The following is a 5,304-nucleotide window of genomic DNA, read 5'->3' as shown; positions in this document are numbered from 1 at the left end:
GCTGGGGAGGGGAACGGGCACAGCCAGAGCAGAAATTGAATGATTAAGGGAGATGATGGAGGCAGATGTTTTCACATCACCATTTTTCTCTCATAGTCCGGGGAAGCCATCCTTCCTCAAGTCCATGGACATGGACAGAGCAGCAGGGAACAGAAAAAATATTCCACAGGAAGGAAAAATAGATTTGGCTCTCTGCCATCTTTTTCTTCTTTTCTATTCTGTGCAATTTTATAAGTAAAACTTGTTAATTAAATGTAAAATTTCTTTTGCAGGAAATCTCTGAATATTAGAGAATAACATGCTGAAAAACAGAAGCTTTAGGGAATAAAACCATGTATGGAGAGTTGTGAAGTGGGTGTCACAGGCTGCTCTGGACAAGCTCTGATGAGGGCTGGAGTGAGAGCCACTTATCTCCCTGTGTGAGCTCCGATAGGTCTTGGACCTCTGAGTCCTCTTTAGTAAAGTAGAATGAGCACCCAAGTGCAGATCCTACATATCATTTTACAATATTGAAAGCAAGGCTCCTTAGAAAAATAGCTGGGTTAAGGAAAGGACAAAATGAGCACGGAAAATCTTACAGTGCCAGAAAGGGAATATTCCTTTCTCCAAAACACAGGAGTGAGTCAAAGGGACAGAAGAGCCAGCATGAAAGAGCTCCCTATGGACTGAGCTGGAATAATTTACAAAAAAACTAACAGTACTGACATACAACCCAAAATGTAAAATAAATATATACTGAAATACACAAATGATTGAATTAACAAATAAAGTGGGTGAAAGGGAAAAATCTTCCTTACAGAAGAATTCTAAATAAGAAGACATTCTCCCTACCAGGAAATAGAGCTCAGTTTCCTCCACCTCGAATGTGGGCTAAGCTTGCTGATTTGCTTCAAAAATACTAGGGTATGAAAAGGAATAAAGTAACTTTACAGAGAATGAAACAGGGCAGACACTACCTGAACCCTTTTTGATCTAACCAATGTAATCAATTTTTTTGCTTATAAAAAAACACTTTAAATATTTTATGTAACCTAAACTAGACAATGAGATCATCAGATGAATTCCTATTTATGTTTCTCTTCAAAACTGTAGGATAATTACAAGTAATCCACCAACCTCTTTCCCACCCAAAATAAACTACAGTGAGGGAGTAATCCTGTGGCAGAAAAAATGGATTGGAAAGGGTTAACCAAATGATCAAGTCATGTTGAAATCATGGACGCCTGAAATGAGGTAATGAGAAGGGCACATCACCTCTACGATGAGCTTCCCAAATCCATAAGCCCAAACTAGTCATTGGAAAATATTAGACAAACTGAAACAAACTGAAACAGAGTGATGATCTACAAATTATCTGGCCAATATTCTTTTTGTTTTGAGACAGAGTCTCACTATGTCTCACTATGTCACCCTTGGTAGAGTACTATGGTGTCACAGCTCACAGCAACCTCCAACTCTTGGGCTTGAGCGATTCTCTCGCCTCAGACTCCAAAGTAGCTGAGACTACAGGCACCCGCTACAATGCCTGGCTATTTTTTTTTAATTGCAGTTGGTATTGTTGTTTAGCAGGCCCAGGTGTATGTGGCCAGTGCCCTAAACACTGAGCAACAGGTGCCAAGCCTGCTGGCCAGTATTCTTTAAAACTTTAAGGTCATGAACACAGGTAAAGACTGAAAAACTCAAGAGACCAGAGAGGACGACAGAGACATGAGAACTAAATGCACTAAGATGCCCTGGCTTCTATGCTCCTATGAAAATAGAAAAATAGAGAAAAAACTAATGAGGCTATAAATTCCAGCTTTAGCTCATAGTATTGTGCCAATGTTAATTTCTTAGATGCTTAGCCTTAACATGATTTTTTATAAATGTTAATATTAAGGCAAGCTGGGTGAAGGGTATATGGGAATTGTGTGTCCTTATTTTGTAACTCTTTAGTAAATTTAATGCTATTTCCCTCAAATTATTTTTATTTTAAAAAGGTGAAATTAATTAGATAGCCTAATAAAGAAATTGAATCAATATTTAATCATATTCCAAAACAGAAAGCACCAGGTCCAACCAAGGTGAATTATACCAAATATTTCAGGAAGAAATGATACCAATTCTCTATAGTAAGACATATGTCTATAAGACAGACATAAAGAGAATACTCCCTATTGAATTTTACAAGGCCAGGATTACTCTACTATGAAAATCAGAAAAGACTTTACAAGAAAAGAAAACTACAGACCAATATTGCTCATGAACAGTGATGGAAAAATGCCTCAACCAAATATTAGCAAACTGAGTCAACAGTTTATTAAAAAACTATACTCCATGTCTAACAGGATATATTTCAGTATGCAAGCCTGGCTCGGCATTTCAAAACTAGTTTATATAATTCATCATCTAAGAGGCCACAGATGAAAAATTGCATTGTATCAATAGATGCAGAAATAACAGTTGAGAAAATCCACTACTCAGTCATGAAAAAAAAAATCTCTTAGCAAACTAGGACTCAAGAGGCACTTCCTCAACAAAGAATACCTACCAAAAAGCCTATAGCCAACTTCATACTTAACAGTGAGAAACTAGAAGATTTCCCACTCAGATCAGGAACAAGCAAGGATGTCCCCTCTCACCACTGCCTTTCAACATCTTACTGGAGGTCTGAGCTAAAGCAATGACAAGAACAGGGAACATAAGGTGTGCAGATTTGGATGGAAAAAAGTAAACTGTCTTTGGTTCACAAATAACATGACAACTATGTTGAAATAGGACAGAATCAATAAAAACATAAGCAATTATAGCAGGGTTGGAGGACACAAATTTAATATACAAAGATAATGGCTTCCCTTGTGTTACCAATGGACAATTGGAATTTGAAATTAAAAACTGTATCATTTATGTTGGCACTGCCCAAACTGAATATTAAATATATATCTAATGAAACATGTGTAGGATCCATGTGAGAAAACCGTAAAATGCTGATGAAATAAAGCAAAGGACTAGGCTCAGCGCCTGTAGCTCTGGTAAGGCGCCAGCCACATACAACTCCCCAGAGCTGGCGAGTTTGAATCCAGTCCAGGCCCACCAGACAACAACTATAACCAAAAAATAGCTGGGCCTTGTGGAGGGTGCCTGTAGTCCCAGCTACTTGGGAGGCTGAGGCAAGAGGATTGCTTAAGCCCAAGAGTTTTGAGGTTGCTGTGAGCAGTGATGTCACAGCACTCTACCCAGGGTGACAGATTGAGACTCTGTGTAAAAAAAAAAAGAAGAAAGAAAGAAAGAAGGAAAGCAAAGGACTAAACCAATGAAGAAATGTTCCATGTTCATGGCTACAAAGACTCAATAGTTGGAAGATGTTGGTTCTTATCAACTTAATCTATAGATTCAACAGGGTTCCAATAAAAATCCCAACAAGCTATTAGCTGGATATTTACAAACTGACTCAAAAGTTTACACATTGAGGTAACAGAAACGGGTTATCTCATAACAAGACACAAGGAAAACAAAGTCAGAGTGTTACTGGAATTTCTGTCTTCAGTAGGTCCTTGGTCTCAGGGATTTGAAGAATAAAACTACAGACCACAGATCAGTGGTAAGATAGGATTTATTATACAGATCAGAATACAGAAAAAGCACCAAAGCTTCTGGCAGAGAGAAAGACTAAAGTCAGAATATCTCTTCCTGAGTTCTTTCTTCAAGGGAATATATAGTCACATAGGTCCTTTGCAGTTACATTTGGCCAAGACTTGGTAACAAATGAATGGATACAGTCCCTTGCAATGGGGCAAGATGAATGAGTGCATTAATTAATGGATACAGTCCCTTCCACTAGGGGCTGAGCTTCCCTTGTGAAATTGCCCAGGCCTACGAAACTTACATGAAATTGTACAGGTCTACGAAATGGGGGATGCCTGTACATCACTGGATAGGGGAGCCCTGTATCATCTTCAGGCCTGTGAAATGCTCACAGGCGAGTATGGCAGCCAGAGGAGGGCTCTCTAGGTCCAAGGGTGGTTCTGGGGTTGGCACCAGCAGCAGCGCAGACTGTGCCGTGGTCTCCCTCAACTTCCTAGGGACCCATGCTTTTTGGAATCCTCTCCAAGCTACACTTGGCTCTACAACCTTTGCCTCCCCGTTCTGTAGCCAGGGGCAGCAACGCAGAGGGAGCGCCAGATCCTCCCTGCAGCTCAGCACTGCACCAGCAGGGGCACCGCCCACCCTGTATCAAGAGGACAGGCACTAAAGGACTTTGATATGTAGTAATCACCACAGTGTGACGTTGGTCAAAGAATAGACAAACAGATCAACAGAACAGAACAGAGAGCCCAGAAATGCACCCACATAAACAGAGTCAGCTGATATGCGACAGAGGGACAAAGACAATACAATACAGAAAATATACTCTTTTGAATAATTGATGCTGGCACAACTGGACATCTACATGCAAAAAAAGTGAAATGAAAAGAGCTCTCTTGAAGGGGTGCTGTGCAAGTCACCTGTGATAGGAACAGAAAGTGCCTAGCAGGGTCTCTGATACTTGCTGAGTGCTCACATTAAGATAAAGGGTGGAATTCAATATCCCTCCGCCTCCATCCCCTTAAGAGTTTCCCATGAAGGCTACAATGATTCACATCAGTCACCTGGCCCTGCTAACCTCTGGGTAGGATGCAATACTGGAGGGACCATCAGCGCAGTGGCCACAGGGGGATCTGCTGCCCCTTGACCTTATTCATGATGTTGACCATAATCCCCTGCTTGTTTCTGGCTGGACTTAGGCTCCTCCTGCAGAGGCCAGGGCAGAATTCTCCTCTCATAACATTAAGACTGTTATGACTCAGGAATAACAAGAAGGAAATAAATGTACACAGTCACTTAGCACTAGGTAATCCAGTTTACATATGTCTGTCTTCATTCCTTCATTTTTATGCTTACGAGATCCAAAGCTCATGCAGTATTCAAACTGACTCCAAATCCATCAATTTCCTTAGTTTTCACAGATGATCAAAGCTGACATCTATGGACTGTTTTAAGTTATGGTTTAAGATGACCTACTGTAAATTATTGGGGGTCAGTCTATTACAGAGTTTATAAGAAGAAACTTAGATAGTTGGAAGAAAAAACAGAGTTCATCTAAGAAGAAACTTAGATGGTTGCAATGTCCAGTTTTCAAGACACTTGTTACTACATGATTTAGATTTTCTTGCAGGAGTCTTATTTGTTGGCATTTTGTCTCAGTAGGTGCTAATATATAAATGTGGTTAGTTTAGCTTCAGTGTTATTTGGTGCTGTGTTCCTTAACCTCATACTGGATAGTTT

The sequence above is a fragment of the Nycticebus coucang genome, chromosome 9 (assembly GCF_027406575.1).
Source record: "Nycticebus coucang isolate mNycCou1 chromosome 9, mNycCou1.pri, whole genome shotgun sequence".
NCBI classification, from domain to species: domain Eukaryota; kingdom Metazoa; phylum Chordata; class Mammalia; order Primates; family Lorisidae; genus Nycticebus; species Nycticebus coucang.
The sequence above is the reverse complement of the archived record's forward strand: the minus strand, read 5'-3'. Positions refer to the sequence as shown.